Source organism: Neophocaena asiaeorientalis, unplaced genomic scaffold (assembly GCF_003031525.2).
Source record: "Neophocaena asiaeorientalis asiaeorientalis breed wild unplaced genomic scaffold, Neophocaena_asiaeorientalis_V1.1 scaffold256, whole genome shotgun sequence".
Taxonomy (NCBI): Eukaryota; Metazoa; Chordata; class Mammalia; order Artiodactyla; family Phocoenidae; genus Neophocaena; species Neophocaena asiaeorientalis.
In genome coordinates, this window is record NW_020185324.1 from 3793099 (window position 1) to 3809573 (window position 16475).

Genomic DNA, 16475 nt, shown 5'->3' on the forward strand with positions numbered 1-16475 from the left:
TTTAAACCTTTTTTTCACTTTCTAGAATCACAATATATCTTTAAAATTCTATTGATTAAGAGACAGAGAAATAAGCATTCTGTTCATTGATGAGGGCTATGTAAATTGGTAAATCTCTTTGGAGGATAGTATATCTAATTTCAAAATACCTATCTCTTAGTACTCAGCAATTCCACTTCTGAAAATGGACTGTAGATGGACTGGAGTCAAAGCTTATTAGGAGGACAGATTTTTATGATGAAAACCTAAATGAAAATTATAAACGTACTCCGAAATCCCTTCAAGCTGCCTCAAAGTACAGCATCCTCTATAGAGTTACAATGTAATCTACATGTGAGAAATATATAAATGTGTAGACATACATGTGCAAAATATAATCTTTATAGTATTTCTAGCAACAAAGGATGATGAGACCCTCACTCAATACCCAAAATTAAAAGATACAGCTGGGGCTTCCCTGGTGGTGCAGTGGTTGAGAGTCCACCTGCTGATGCAGGGGACATGGGTTCGTGCCCCAGTCCGGGAAAATCCCACATGCCACGGAGCGGCTGGGCCCGTGAGCCATGGCCGCTGAGCCTGCGCGTCCGGAGCCTGTGCTCCGCAACGGGAGAGGCCACAACAGTGAGAGGCCCACGTACCAAAAAAAAAAAGATAAAGCTGAAATTATTGATGATGATAGTAAAGGCGAGTTATGCCCAGGCACCTTGTCTCTGCATAGAGCAGACTGCTTAGCTTTCATGGTTTGGTTTGGTTTTGTAAGCATGGAGTTCAGGGGTTGCAACTTTTCAGAGGTGTGAGTAGGTTGACATCATTTGTAGAAGCCTGGTTACTTGGGTGAGACTGTTGGTTGTAACCTGAGGTGTGTTTATTGGCGTGGATCTCTGGTTGACGGGCTTTCAGAAGCCGGGTGGACGTTGACTGGTTGCTTTGTAAGAGTGTGTTCAGGTTGTTGATCCGTTGGTTTATGAGGAGTTCTGGTGGCTCCTTGTTATCATGGTTACAGAAGAATGCATCTTTTCCGAAATGTGTGGAAATATATTTGGTCTTATCGTTTTTACCCAAATGTCCTTTGATGCAACTGCACTTCATAATCACAAAAATAGACAAGGATGTTCGCGGCCTAAAGAGATTGCAAACAACTTACATAAATGAGGTGATTAAATGAATTTGGCACATCTGTACTATGGAAAACAATGTAACTGTTTTTATAAGGAAGGAAACTAGATGTACTGATATGAAACAATTTCCATGATGTGGTGAGTGAAAAAAGCAAGGGGTAGAACAAGTTCTTATCTATATGTAGAACTCTCTGGAAGGAGTAAAAGAAAGAAACTGATAAAAGTATTTATCTCAAGAGAGAGAAACTGGGAGACTTTGGGTGGGAAGAGTAGAGGAAAACCTTTCATTAGAAAGTCGGCGTTCAAAACCCAGCAATCTTGGACTCGAAATTCCATTCTCTTTCCACACTGCCCCGCCAAACTCCTCTCGTGTGTGATTTTTCAGGTTGATGCTCCAGTCGGCTTTGGGTAAGAGCACCACCGACATAACTCCATAAAATGGTCTTTAAAAACTTATCACACCATCAGCCTGAATCCCCCTCTTCTTACTTAACCCCATTTGCCTGATTGACTGTGTCCTCGAGGTTTGGCACACTTGGGGTGAGCACCATTCTTAGGGACCATCCTGAGGAAGAACTGTGCTGCCCAGAGAGCGCCCGCTCGCACTCCTTCCCAGCCCTGCCCCCGGTCCACACCCGCGGGGATGTCCCCACTCGCCCTGTGGAATGCTTCGGCTGTTTGCCTTCTCCGTAGACGAGAGCCTGTTTCCTCCGCCTTCCCGGTTTAGTCAGCGCAGAGTTGACACGTCTGCGAGGACGTCTTTCAACCGCCCCCGGCATCAGCGCCTCCAGGGCCCCTGAAGTACTTTCCCCAGTCTTCTCTCAAATCTTTCCTGCCTCTCGCAAGCAACTGTGAGGCTCACAACTAAACCCAGCCAGCCGGGTGTGGTCTCCAGAGGACTCCACAGATTTTACTACTACAGTGAGAAGAGAACTCATGAATGCAAAATAACGTGGAGCAGGAACAAAGTCCCGTCAGAATGACTGAAATTTCTAGGGCTGCTCAAGTCAGCACTGGCTGAGGGGCGGCTGGGGCGCGGGGAGGGGATGCGAACCGTGGGCGGAGCAGTAGGAAGATGACGTGAGGCTCACCGTCCGACGGTGAAGGTGCTTCAGAACCAAATATTCACACAGCTGTAGGGCTTTCCTCTTGGGTGGGGCTGCATCAATTAAGTAGGCGGATCCCTGTATTTTTATCTAAATTTCAACCACTCCACAGGCTTTTCTTTGGAGCACACACATGGAGAGAGTGCCTAGGGTGTCCCGGTGTCTCTTCTCATAAAGACCTGAATCCTATTGGATTAGAGCTCCACCCTGATGGCGTCATTAAATCTTATTACTTCCTTTAGAGGCCCATTTCCAAATACAGCCACATTGGGGGTTTGGGCTTCAACTTATAATTTTGGAAAGGACACAAGCATCCGGTCCAGAGTAGGTGTATGTCGCCCCCTCCTATCATACTCGGGTCAAAACAGCAGTCTGCATACAGCTCTGAAGCAGATGGGATGAATCTATTCTCCACAGACCTCCAGGCACCTGGGACTCTGCTGGGCGTGACGATGGGTTTTAGGGCATTAGGGCACCGTGGTTAAGAACTCAGGTTCTGAACTAACGACAGATAGGCAGCACCTCTTGTTTGCTGTCTTGGGAACGTGACTTCGGCTCTCTGGGCCAGAGTTCCACAGCGACATGTGCACACGGCAGCACACCGGGTACTATGTATGCTGTGTCAAGACCTGGGGTGGCCTGAGCCCCTTGTTCACTTGCTTCTGGTCACAAACAGCCTCCCCACTGAAACCGAGCACGACCCTGCGAGGCCCTCCCCAGTACAAAAGCCTTTCCCTGAGTTCCAAGGAGGAGATTCAAACAGGCATAAGGAAAGTGACGGGATGCAGAAACAAAGGAAAAGAGGTCAAGGAGGAATAGTGTAGTAATAAGGAAGGGCTCCCCCTCACGGGATATACATAACAATCTGATACATCTTTGAGTTCTTCTACAGGAACTAAGGTTCCCACCCAGGTTGAGGATGGTAACTTCAGGCTGAGCACAAGCACACAGACCCCAGACTGGTCGGAACCAGGCTGATGACTGAGACTGCTGAAACATCACCCTGTTACCTCACCACCAACCAATGAAAAGAAAGTCACACACCCTGTAGCCCTCCCGCCAAGTGTAACCTTTAAAAGCACTTCCCTGAAAGTGTTGGGTCTACTGAGCACCAGCCACCTGATCTCCCTGCTTGGCCCTGAAATACACCTTTCTCTGCTCCAAACTCCAATGTTTCCGTTTGTTTGGCCTCACTGGGCACTGGGCACATGAACCCGGGTTCAACAACACTGTGACAGTGTACAATAATGATCTACACGTCCTGACATGAAAACAGAACAGGTGATGGGGTTCAGGACACACTACCCAAAATATGGCACCTTGGGATGATAATATCTTAAGCCGAAGGAATTAAAATAACAAAACAAAAGGAGAAGCAGGAAGATCACTCTGACCTCCCCCTGATCACCCTTCCTCCCTGAAATAGGTCATAAAATGCCTGTGTGAAAAGTACCCCATACCAGGAGGAGGAAAGACATTCATATCACCAAAGACAGGGGATTCGGGACCAAGAAATCTGTACAAACAAACCTTGTTAAACTAACCCTTATCGTCCTAGTTACTTCTTCACCATTTACTACCCAGAGCCCAAATCCCTTTGACTTGTCAATTCTTCACAAATTTATTGTTGCTTTGTTTCAAAAAAATTTTTTCAAATTTCCACAGTGAACACATATTACTTTGTATAAATTATTTTAAAGTGTTTTAAAGCATTAAATTTATCCACTGAAGGAAATTCAAAAAGATTTTCTTCAGCTAGATCCCAGGTGGAAGGTCTGAAATATGAGAAATGGCAGACATGGGGGTGAATCTAAAACACTGGCTGTACAAAACAACAATCATAATGTCAAATGTGTGCGTATAGAAACAAGCCAGAACCAAAATACTGGGCCAAGATTGCATTAACCTTGAGAGGGGGTTATCAGAGCTACCACAGCATATTATTATTCAGTGGCACTATTCACAAAGTACAGAGGAAGTGCAGGAGTGAAAAGAGAAACACTAAGAATTTTCTTTAAGGACTCCTTTTGAGCCATTAAGATTGAGAGAGAGAAAAAGCTTCTGAACACATTTGAGGGAGACATCTCCATAAAATATAGGCAGGATTTATAGTTCAAGATAAAGATAGGACATGGAACCAACCTAAATGTCCATCGACAGATGAATGGATAAAGAAGATGTGGCACATATATACAATGGAATATTACTCAGCCATAAAAAGAAACGAAAATGATTTATTTGTAGTGAGGTGGATGGACTTAGAGTCTGTCATACAGAATGAATTAAGTCAGAAAGAGAAAAACAAATATTGGATGCTAATGCATATATATGGAATCTAAAAAAAAAGAAGTGGTACTGATGAACCTAGTTGCAGGGCAGGAATAAAGAGGTAGACATAGAGAATGGACTTGAGGACACAGGGTGGGAGAACGAAGCTGGGGTGAAGCTGAGAGTAGCATGGACATATACACACTACCGAATGCAAAACAGATAGCTGGTGGGGAGCAGCCACATAGCACAGGGAGATCGGCTCGGTGCTTTGCGATGACCTAGAGGGGTGGGATAGGGAGGGTGGGAGGGAGGCTCAAGAGGGAGGGGATATGGGGACATATGTATGCATATGGCTGATTCACTTTGGTGTACAACAGAAACTAACACAGTTTTGTGAAGCAATTATACTCTGATAAAGATCTATTAAAAAAAAAGAAAATATGATGGGAAAAATATCCTCTACACATTTTCAATATATTTATGTATACAATATATACACATATATGCATGTACATGTATGTATATTTGAAAATAAACTTAACAAGAAATTTTTTTTTTTTTTTTTAACAAGAAATTTTTAAAGAAGGTAAAGATGGACATAATGTACCTTTGAGAATGGATTTGTCTCTTAGTAACTTAAGGTCAGAAAAGCAAACGGTAATAACTTAAAAATAAGCACACGCTTGGCAGTTAGGCCATTTCATGTTAACAAATCCAGCTAAACAGTTTCTATAGCTCACAAGGTATTCATTCGTAATTCACCAAACGAAAGCAATTTGTAGTATGTAACAGAGGCAAATAAAAGTTCTGTGAAATTGTTCCAAAGTTTCCGTATAATTTAATGTATCTCCTTTTTATGGGGGACTCATATCTCTAATATCATGTTTTCTGTTTCCACGCTAGATATGAATCTATACATCTCGGTTCCATCCTTCATCATTTACTGGTAGCTAAATTATGGTGGATTACGCTAATGAAAAATTTCAATCTTGTTTAATTTACCCACATGCTAAATATTCAGGACACAGGAGGAAAAAGAGTATGTTCTTAGAAAAGACAAACTTGTGGATTCCATGGATTTAAAGAACATTCTTGGAAGTCTCTTTATATTTAATGCTTATTGAGAACATGAGTGAATGGATGGATATGTAAATGAATGGATGGTTATGCAAACAATTAAGCAAACTACTTGATCACATCCCTCCCTTTGGTTTTGTTTCCTCTACCCTGTCAGCTGGTTATGAGCACCTGCAGAGGTTATTTTGTGAAGGACTATTTTCCAAGTTGGCCTTAGTAATTGGGGGAGTTCCAGCCTTAGTTCTGCCTCAGTTCTGCCCAACACTCAGTCCCACAGGCTCTTCCCTAATTGAGAGCGCGCACTGTTGGCTGCAGACACCTAGAATCTCAGCAGGGGAGCTGCCCAAGTCACAGACCTTGGTTCGCATTCAATTCAGCACCTGTGCAGTTGGCCTGTGGCCTTGCATCCCAGTCTCAGCAGTGACAGCTCCTGAGAGGGTTCCCACCTGGCTTTCTAAATCAGTGTTGCTCACTCAGCCGTGGGCTAGTCATCCCCATTTGGCAGGAGTGACGCCTATGAAAAGGTGAAGGGCCAAACACTTAGAGGAGAAAGTGGGGGCAATGCTATATTTTAATAAAGAGGTGAAAAAAGGTTCTGATAACATGGGGATATATTTTGAAAGAAGTCCTAGCCAAAGACACCACTCTCACTCCAAATGCTTATATGTGAAGAAACACTACATACAATGAATCAGAAGTCACAAAGGCATAGACCCCTCAGAAAGAGGGGGTTGTAAAAGTCCAATAGTCCTAAGTCCTCCCTAGAGGTAAGGAAGACAGGAAAACCAGGTCTTTCCGGTGTCACACAACCTGTCAATGGCAGACTGAGGGCAGTGACCTTACATGTGTCTGCCGCTTCACAAAGCACGTCGGCATACGCTGTCTTATTTATTACACCACACTAACGCTGTAAATTAGGTATTTGTTATGATGCTTATTTTACAACTAAGGAAACTACCTGTCACGCTCAAACAATCCAGGAATCAGCAGCTTGATGGTTCTTTACCCTTGACCTAGATATTTGATAATAAATATTTGTAGAACTGTGCTGAACCAAGTTTTTCACTGAAGTTGACTATGTTTTTACAGACTGAGAATGATTTGGAGATCACTGAGAAATACAAAACATAACTTCGTGAAAAACAAAGAAAGTAAATACAGAGATAAACTTTGAGCTATATAATAATAATTATGAATTGTGTTTTTCTTACAAATAGAATTAAAATACACAGCTCTAATGAATCAATTATAACACATAATTGAGAAGGTAATAAATGGAGTTAAATTGTTCTAAGGCCCATGTATTATCCAGGAGGAAGGTAAAAGTATTGATACTTTTAGATCTTGCTGATATATATAGTTAATTATAATTAACTATAATGTACTATAGTACTATAGTACTATAATGTACTATAATATATATTATTTCTTTCGAGTAAATCAATAAAAGAATAGAAAAAGAGTACACAGCTTCTTACCCAGCAGAAGGGGAAATGGAATGATAGAAAGTATTCGGTCCAATAGAAGGGACAAACGGAGAAAGAAAACACAGGACAGGCAGGACAAATAAAGACTCAAAATAAGATGGTAGATGAAACCTAATTACGTCAGCAATTGTATCAACATAAATAGACTAAATGCTCCAACTAGCATCCATGATTGGTCTGAAAACAATTTAACTTTAATCCGTTTACAAGAATACATCTAAAACATTAAAATATATAAAAGTTGAAAGTAAAATTATGAGAAAGCATAAGTCAAAAGAATACTGGTATTCTATGTTAGTATCAGACAAGATAGACTTCCAGGCAAAAACCAGTACAAGGAAGATATGTAGTCATTTCCTAATGGTAAAAGGCTCAATCCTTCAGGAAGATAAAATAATTTTAAGTTGCTGTACTAGTAACACCATTGCCAAAAACTAAACAATCAAGCAAACACAGAATTACAAGGAGAAGTAGACAAATCCACAATCAGATTAAGAGATTAAAAGTCAACCCTCTGAGTAAATTATAGAACAGGAAGACAAACATACCAGTATGAACACTGAAAATATGAGCAACATAATTACAAGCTAGAGCACATGGATGTACATACAATCTGCACATAGTACCAAATAATACACATTCTTTTATGGCACACACAATATTTAAGGAAACCAACTGTATACTAGGTCATAAAGTAAACCTATACAAATCTCAGAAGACTGAAATCATACAGAATTTCTTCTCTGACAGCAACGTAATTAAGTGACAAATCAATCACAAGATAACTAGAAAATCTTCATATGTTTGGAAAGTAAGACACAGACTTCCAAGTTGTCCATGGGTTAAACAGGAAATGATAAGGTAAATCAGACCATGTTCAGAGTGATTACAAACACATGACAAAATGTCCCGGACCATCTTTTTGTCATTAGACAGAAAGACCTAGAGAAAACGGAAAATTTTCTAAAAAAAATGTAACTTATCAAAACTGACCTAGGAAGGAATTTAAAACTTGAGTTGTAACATAACCATTAAAGAAATTGAACCAGTCATTTAAAATATTCCCAAAAAGGAAATTCTAGGTCCAAGTGGCTTGAACTGACGAAGTTCACCAAACGTTCAAGGAACAATTAAGAAAACAAGATAGAGCGAATGGTAGAGAAGCATTAATCAAAGAAAGCATGTCTGAAAAATACCTGGATGAGAAAGAAGACAGTGAATAAGTCCTCATTACTGAACCTAAAAGGACTCCAAAAGAGTTAATTATTAGCTTTATCAGCAGTCAAAAAGGAAAGACTGGAATCCCAGAAAAATGTCATTTTCCTCTGGCATAATTATAGCAAGGACTGACCAAGTCCTTCCCCCTGAACTGCCCAGAGGATGGTGGGTAGGGGCTGCAGACCCTCCCACAAGCATGCCCTTGGGCTTCCCACACAGCTCACTGGCTATGTATTATCTCTTTTAATCTTCACACTACCTCTGTATTGTGAATCCTATTCTTATCTTAATTTTACAGATGATGAAGCTGAACTTTAGAAAAGTGATTTTCATGGCCACATAGTTAGCAAATGGCATGGCTGGGGATGGAAGACAGGCCAACTGACTAGAAAACTCATACCCTTAGCTTCTCCTCTACACCTATGTTATTAGTGGTCCTAATGAACCTCCCAGCAGGATCCATCCATGTGTGCTTCCCCACAACAACTCTCCTCTTCCTTGGCACAGATAATCCAGTGCTGACTATTTCAAAGAAGCATATGGTGCCCAAGGATTGACCTTTGGAGAGCTATGTATAGAATGTGGACATTCTGAGATTTGTGCCATTATATGAAAACAGGCGGTCAGCAGTTACCCATAACAGTTGTTTAAAATAGCACCTGAAAAATATTTAGTATCTTCCTAAAATGGGGTTTGACAATAGAGACTACCCCAAAGTAGAGTTGTTGGGATAATTGAGTTAATATTTGTCCTTTATGTTAACCACCAAGAAGCAAGCAGTCAGAAGGCATCTCTGCAAAACACTGTTCACCCTTGCAGCATGGCCAACCAGTGCTGTGTCTGCCCAGTCCCAATTGCATTACATTCTGATAAACATCCAAGGACAGTTATGAAGAACACCTAAATTTCATAATTGGGCTCCTCTCGAGAAGAAATATCCCAAATCTGAAGGAGTGTTGGAGGTGGAACAAATCAATTTAGCTAACAAGCATGCACCTTACCCCAGTGCTCTGGGCTTCAGCATCTTGAGTTCAGGACTTGTCATCTCCCTTCTGGAATGAATTTCCCCTCTAGACACATTACTCTCACTCCCCTTATAGCTGTACCAGGGTCATACTCTAATTTCTCAGATTTCGTTACGTGAATCAGTCCAGTGCGTAACACTGAGTCTGAGGAATCGTGAGTCATGTGTTACACACATCTCCCATTTTTATCTTTGCTTGGTGGAATGTGTTGTAGCGTTTTAAAATAGATCTTGGTCTCCTTGAACCTTTATATTCAAATTCATTCTTAGGGTGAAAGAAAAAATTATGAAGTCAAATGTAAAGGACAGACTTCTTGTAAACCCATGACTAAGCAGCTACCCTCAGTGAGCAGAGAGAGAAGTCCCCATCAGGCCACTGCCCCACCAGCACCTTCTGCTGGTCCTTCAGTCCTGAGCAAGAAGACTGGAGGACCTGTGCCCTCAGCATGTATTGGTACTGCTGATGCAGACAAAATAAGTTAATGCATTCAGAATTCCTAATAAGTCTGACATCCAAATGTAAAGAAAGTGGAAACTTTGAAATGTGCTGAATTTTAGAGAGGGGGTGTGCCATTTATAGGAGCCCAAGAATTTTAGTGTAGTGGGTGTAAATTTCACAACCCATAAACTCACTCTGTTACAAAAGTATTTTTTAAATCTCTATTTCCAGCTCCCCTTCTGCTGGTTAGCAGAACATTTATTAGCTGTTATCTTTGTAAAGTAGAATTGGATTGGGAGGGGGAACTTTTTTTTTACTTTGTATACTTCTGTGCAATTTTACTTTATTATCTTATGAAAAAGGGTCCATTCCTCCTAACTCCTAATGAAAATCCTTTTTGGACAAGATTCAGATGAACTCTGCTACCCAAGGAAAAGCAAGGGGTTGATGGTGATGCTTCAGAATTCTCCCAGCAGAACATGGCAGCAGATATGTTCTCCCCCAGAAGCCACCTTGTAAAACTCAATGTTCGAACTGATGCACCTACAGGTTACTGTTAAGAAATTGGACCTCTCTTAAAAACTTAAATATAAGATATGACACCATAAAACTCCTAGAAGAGATCATAGGCAAAACATTCTCTGACATAAATCATACCAATGTCTCCTTAGGTCAGTCTCCCAAGGCAATAGAAATAAAAACAAAAATAAACAAATTGGACCTAATCAAACTTACAAGCTTTTGCACAGCAAAGGAAACCATAAACAAAATGAAAAGACAACCTACAGACTGGGAGAAAATATTTGCAGAAGATGCAACCGACAAGTGCTTAATTTCCCAAATATATAAACAGCTCATAAACTCAACAACAACAACAAAAAAACAAGCAACCCAATCAAACAAATGGGCAGCAGACCTAAATAGACATTTCTCCAAAGAAGACATACAGATGGCCAACAGGCACATGAAAAGATGCTCAACATCACTATTTACTAGAGAAATGGAAATCAAAACTACAATGAGGTACCACCTCACACTGGTCAGAATGGCCATCATTAAAAAGTCTACAAATAACAAATGCTGGAGAGGGTGTGGAGAAAAGAGAATCCTGTCACACTATTGGTTGGAATGTAAATTGGTGCAGCCACTATGGAAAACAGTATGGAGGTTCCTCAAAAAGCTAAAAATAGAGTTGCCATATGATCCAGCAATCCCACTCCTGGGCATATACCCAGACAAAACTATAATTCAAAAAGGTACATGCACCCCTATGTTTATAGCAGCACTAATTACAATAACCAAGACATGGAAACAACCTAAATGTCCATCAACAGATGAATGGATAAAGATGTGGTGTGTGTGCATGTGTGTGTGTGTGTATACATATGTATACACACACACACACAGACACGCGTGCACACACACACACAATGGAATATTACTCAGCCAACAAAAAGAATGAAATAATGCCATTTGCAGCAACATGGATGAACCTAGAAATGATTATATGAAGCTAAGTAGATCAGAAAGAGAAAGACAAATACCATATGATATCACTTATATGTGGAATCTAAAATATGATACAAGTCAACATATCTATAAAACAAAAACAGACTCGCAGACATAGAGAACAGACTTACGGTTGCCAAGTGGGTGCAGGGGTAGGGGAGGAAAGGAGTTGGAGTCTGAGATTAGCAGATGCAAACTATTATATACAGGATGGATAAACAGCAAGGTCCTACTGTATAGCACAGGGAACTATATTCAATACCCTGTGACAAACCATAATGGAAAAGAATATGAAAAAGAATATATATAATATATATAAAAATAACTGAGTCACTTTGCTGTACAGAAGAAATTAACACATTGTCAATAAACTATACTTCAATAAAATTAAAAAAAAAAAAAAGAAATTGGGCCTCTAATAAGATACAGAAACATTCTAGTGCCAGAAAATTGAGTTCAGTAAAAGCTGGAGGTAGAGTGGTAGGACTAATGAGGAGGGCAGACAGTGAGTGTGGACATCCCTATCGGCTCAATAGTTGACAGCCAGCACGGACAGGGACAGCTAGAGGAGTGGGGTAGACAAGCCCCGGAGTTCCCGTCTCTGGCTCTCTTAATTCCTATGACACTGCTTAGCAAAAGCATTTCTATGCAAGAGCATGACTCTTGCTGCTTCCCCAGTCCTAAGCTGTGTGGCATTTTGGATTTTGCAAATCATTCGGGATGGCCATATGGCATCCTAGGTTTAATTGACTGAAGTTGGGCATATGGCAGTGATAGCACACCTATCAAGCAAGTAAACCATACTATTTCTGCAGTACAAACAGTGTGATTTCCTGCCCATATCTGCTGTTTCTTAGGGTTTCCCCTAGACACATTCTGTGGTCTTGGTCTACTGCCGAGTGCCACAGCGAGCCCTCTATCTTCTAAAGATCACAGGGCTACTTCTCTGATGCACAGAACCTTACAGAGACGTTAATCATCTGAATAGCCATTTGGGCAAAGTGGAAAAACACTGGGAACTCTAGACCACTGAGAAACGCATTTCTGCAGGATCTGGACAGCTTGTAAATTTGGGAGACTTTCCAAATTTTCCTGTTACAGAGTGTATCTTTACTCTTATCAGGCACTCAGATTTTTTTTTAAAAAAGAATATTCTTAGCATTTACTTGTTAACTCAGATCAACAAATTTATCCTTTTGTAATAAGATATAAGAAATCAGGTAGGCAGTACTCAATTGTGATTACTGAAGCATGAACATTTCATAGCTACTTCTGGTTTAAGACATCATTAAATAATGTGTTAAACGTAAAGCTGAAACACAGTATTTGGGACACCTTTCAATATAAATGCATAAGTTAAATGTTTCCTGGGCTCATGAAAACTGTTGGGTGGATTTGGGATTTTAAGCCATTAGGTGAGACTGAACTCAGACTAGTTTTGATGTTTTTCAAAAAACAGCTCGATAAATTATCTTACAGCATATATACAGATAACAACTACACAGATCAAGAAATAGAATGGTGTTAGCACCAGAAAACCTCGAGCTCTTTCCTAATTGCAAATGTTTTTGTAACCGAACAGGATCCTATGGGCCCTTCCTGGGACAGACCCTTCCCCCATATCCTCTGTTTTATCTCCTCTCTGAAATACCTAGATCATAGTACCTGATGCACTTTTCCTGAGTCGTTTTACAGATGTGAAAACTACCACCAAATGGAAGAAATTAACTACTTGATGACCATGAGCATGTAGCCCCCAGACCTACTGGCACCTAAGGATTGATAATGTTAACCCCTGTGACGCTGCCCTATTACCTCACCATTAGCCAATCACAGAACTGTGCATGAGCTGATCATATAACCTGAGACTCGCCTCCCTCACCTTGCCTTTAAAAATGCTTTCCTGAAACCCATCGGTGAGTTGGGGTGTTTTGAGCACTAGCTGCCCCGGATTCCTTGTTTGGCGCCCTGCGATAAAGGCTGCACTTTCCTTCAGCACAACCCAGTGTCTAAGTTTGCTTCATTTTCTCCTCTCCAAAGATAAGCAATAAACTTTGGTATGCGTCTTCCTGGTTTTGAACTTTATAAATGGAATAATGTAACATGTATTCCTTCATGTTTGGCTTCTTTTTCCATGTAATGTTTGTGAGATTTAACAAGTTAATTGTACTTTGTTTTATTCACTACTGTATGGTATTCCTTATATAAAGAGCTTGTAATTTCTTTATTTTACATTTGAAGGAAATGGGCTGTTTTCAGTTTGGTAAGATTATGAGTCACTTCTTAGATCAGAAAGATTTTTTTTAAATTTCTTCTTTCATAATTTAAAGAACAGTTCCTCTACTTTATACACGTAATGACGTGTTCTGAGAATATGTAGGTGTGTTAACAGGTTACAATTAAAATGACAGTGGTGTAATGACATGTTAACGTAAGTGCTTAGTGTTGCATTTGCGATTCCTATTCCAAGTTTAGGATGATCACTTGGGGTATAAAATATTTATTTGCCCAAAGTGCATCCACAATTAATACGGTAACTGCTGACGCAAGGGTTCCAAATGATCAAATATCATTTTGCTGAGTAATCAATTTGCCAAATTATTTAGGAATTTTTTAAGTGTTGATATCTCTGCCTGTACAATGGCAAACAGTCCTAGATCAAACATAAGATGACTTTACAACAATGTTTTTCAACTAACTAGCTTCTAGTGATTTGATTCAGAGCTTTTGAAGGAATTACAAATTGGTTTAGGCTTTTACAGAGTTCAGCAACATTTCCAAAAAAGTTTTGCCATGTATTGGCTTCCAGAAGTGTGTATAGAGAATGTGTGTGTATGGGAAAAATAGGATGAATGCACAGAAAAATGCTCGAGGTGTCATTAAGAATTATTTGTAATGGTAGAAACCATCAACCTTAAATCGTATGATCATTAGGTATAATCATGAGAATATCTTAATTCATACAAGTATTTGTTGATTAAATAATATGCTAAGTACCATGCAACACCCTGGGAATTATGTAGTGATCAAGACTGAGAGGTCCCTGAGGTTTCAACTGGAGATGGTGACTTGTAAGATCCTGAACTCACTTCCTCCCATGGACGCCCGGAATCTACAGCTACAGATGGAACAAATTTCCTCTGAAAAAACCCTAAAGGCTGGCTGAGCAACTCCTATACGTTGGGTAAACAAGAAACAAAAACACATCAAAGCGGGTAGGAGAGACTGGGACACAACCTCACCACAAACTTCACCCCCCCCACACCCCACCCCTCCCCCAATTTCTCCCTGAAGAGCCAAGCCTTCCTACCCCACATTGGGCACCTCCACTTTTAAGACCTTCACCTTACAGACGAGCCCCCCAAACATCTAGAACATTTGAAAACGAACAGGGCTCCAGTCCTGGAGACCCAAAAGGCTCTAGCAAAACTGAGAAGGGCTCTTAAAGGGCTGGAACGCCCGGACTCACCGCCCCAGGCTCCACGCAGACTTGAAGTGAAGGAGGAAGCTCGTTTGCTTCTATTAAACGCGTTGTGTAGTTTAGCCCGCTCACCTGGGAGCCACCGGTATCCTTCCGGGGAGACAGCTTGGCGCCATCACCTTTTGCCCGAGCCTGGCTCCAGCCACTGGCGCCATCTTTTTTTGTTGTTGTAATCTATAGTAGGTCTTTCTATTTTCTTCCTGGCAGGTGCCCTCTTCCTCTCCCTTTGCTGCATTCCAGAGCCAGTATCGTCTGGAAGGAAGCTTTCACAGGTGTCTGGTGCCTCCGGTTCGGCGGCCGCCGTCCAGGGAACTCTGCTCAGCCACGCGGCTCTGCAGGCCGGGGCGGGGGGGGGTCTTGTGTTCCTGGTCCCCACAGGACTGGAACAATGGAGAGACAGTCGTGGCGGGCTACCACCCCCAGGACACTGCACAGACAGCTCACTGACACATACTCCCAGTCTTGAGAAAGAGCCCCTTTGCTGGCCCAGGAGCTCTGGCCTGGGGCGCATCCTTCCAGCCTCAGAGAATGGAGGCTAGCGGTCCCGGGCTTTGCGCTTTCCCTATGCCTCCCTCCAGCTCACCAGCACCGCCCAGAAAGGAGCTTATACTCTTGTCTGGTGCCCTGGTTTTTGAGGTTGCCACCAGGGAACACCTCTTCACGGCCTGGCTCTAGTGGCCCACAGGACTGTAGCCAACAGAGTTCTTACACACTCACCACCCACAGGACACAGGAAGAGGCAATAGATCCAGGAGCTCAGTCTCCCTGTGAAAGTGGCCCATTAGCTCATCATCCATCATAACTGCAACCTGAGGGGCAGGCATCTAGTTAAAGACCAAGAGGTCCCTGAAATCATGAAGTTTGGAATTATAAAGGGAAATGGACATTAAGGAAATATTCATCCAAATATTTATTTAGTGTTAAAAGTGGTTAGTGCTATACACAAACTTTCAACACCTTGGGTTCTGAGAGTTTTTTATAGATTTTGGTTACAAGTCCTTTATCAGATATATGTTTTATAAATGTTTTCTCCCAGCTGGTGGTGTCAGAAACTTATTTTAGCCTGCTGACAAACTAACAAGTGATCCTACCAGGGTGTTAAAGACACTGGCAGGACACACGAAGCTCCTGGGTTAGAGAAAAAGGACTTTGGAACTGCATATTCACATCTGTTTCATTTGCTCCCCCAAACGCTCCAAGACCCTTGAGGGACATGGAAAGGCCCAGGTAGGTTCTGCACACAGGGTGGATTTGTGTCACGGCTGAGAAACCCCAAGTTTAAATCCCCGATCATTTAAAGAGGGCTGATGGCAAAGCTACCCAACCTTTGCCCTGGTCAGGAAACAAGCATGCCCTTTGCCCCAGTGGGAGCCTTTATCTCTATCTTCCAAAGCTTTCTGTTACATATAGCTTTGAAAAAATAGTCCAGAACAAAAGTGGTTAATGCATTTGCTCAAAACATATGCAAAAAAAAAAAAAAAATGAAAGACCCAAGGAAAATCACCTCCCAATACATGACTTGTCTTTTCCTTCTCCTAGCAGTGTCTATTGAGGAGCAGAAAATTTTTGATAAAGTCCAAATAAGCAATTTGTTTTTTAATATATCATGCTTGGAGTCACATCTAAGAAAACTCTGTCTGATCCAAGATCTCAAAGGTTTTTCCTATTTTTTTTCTAAACGTTTTATAGTTTTAGGTTTTATATATGGGTTTATGTTTAATTTTTATATATGGTGTAAGGTAATG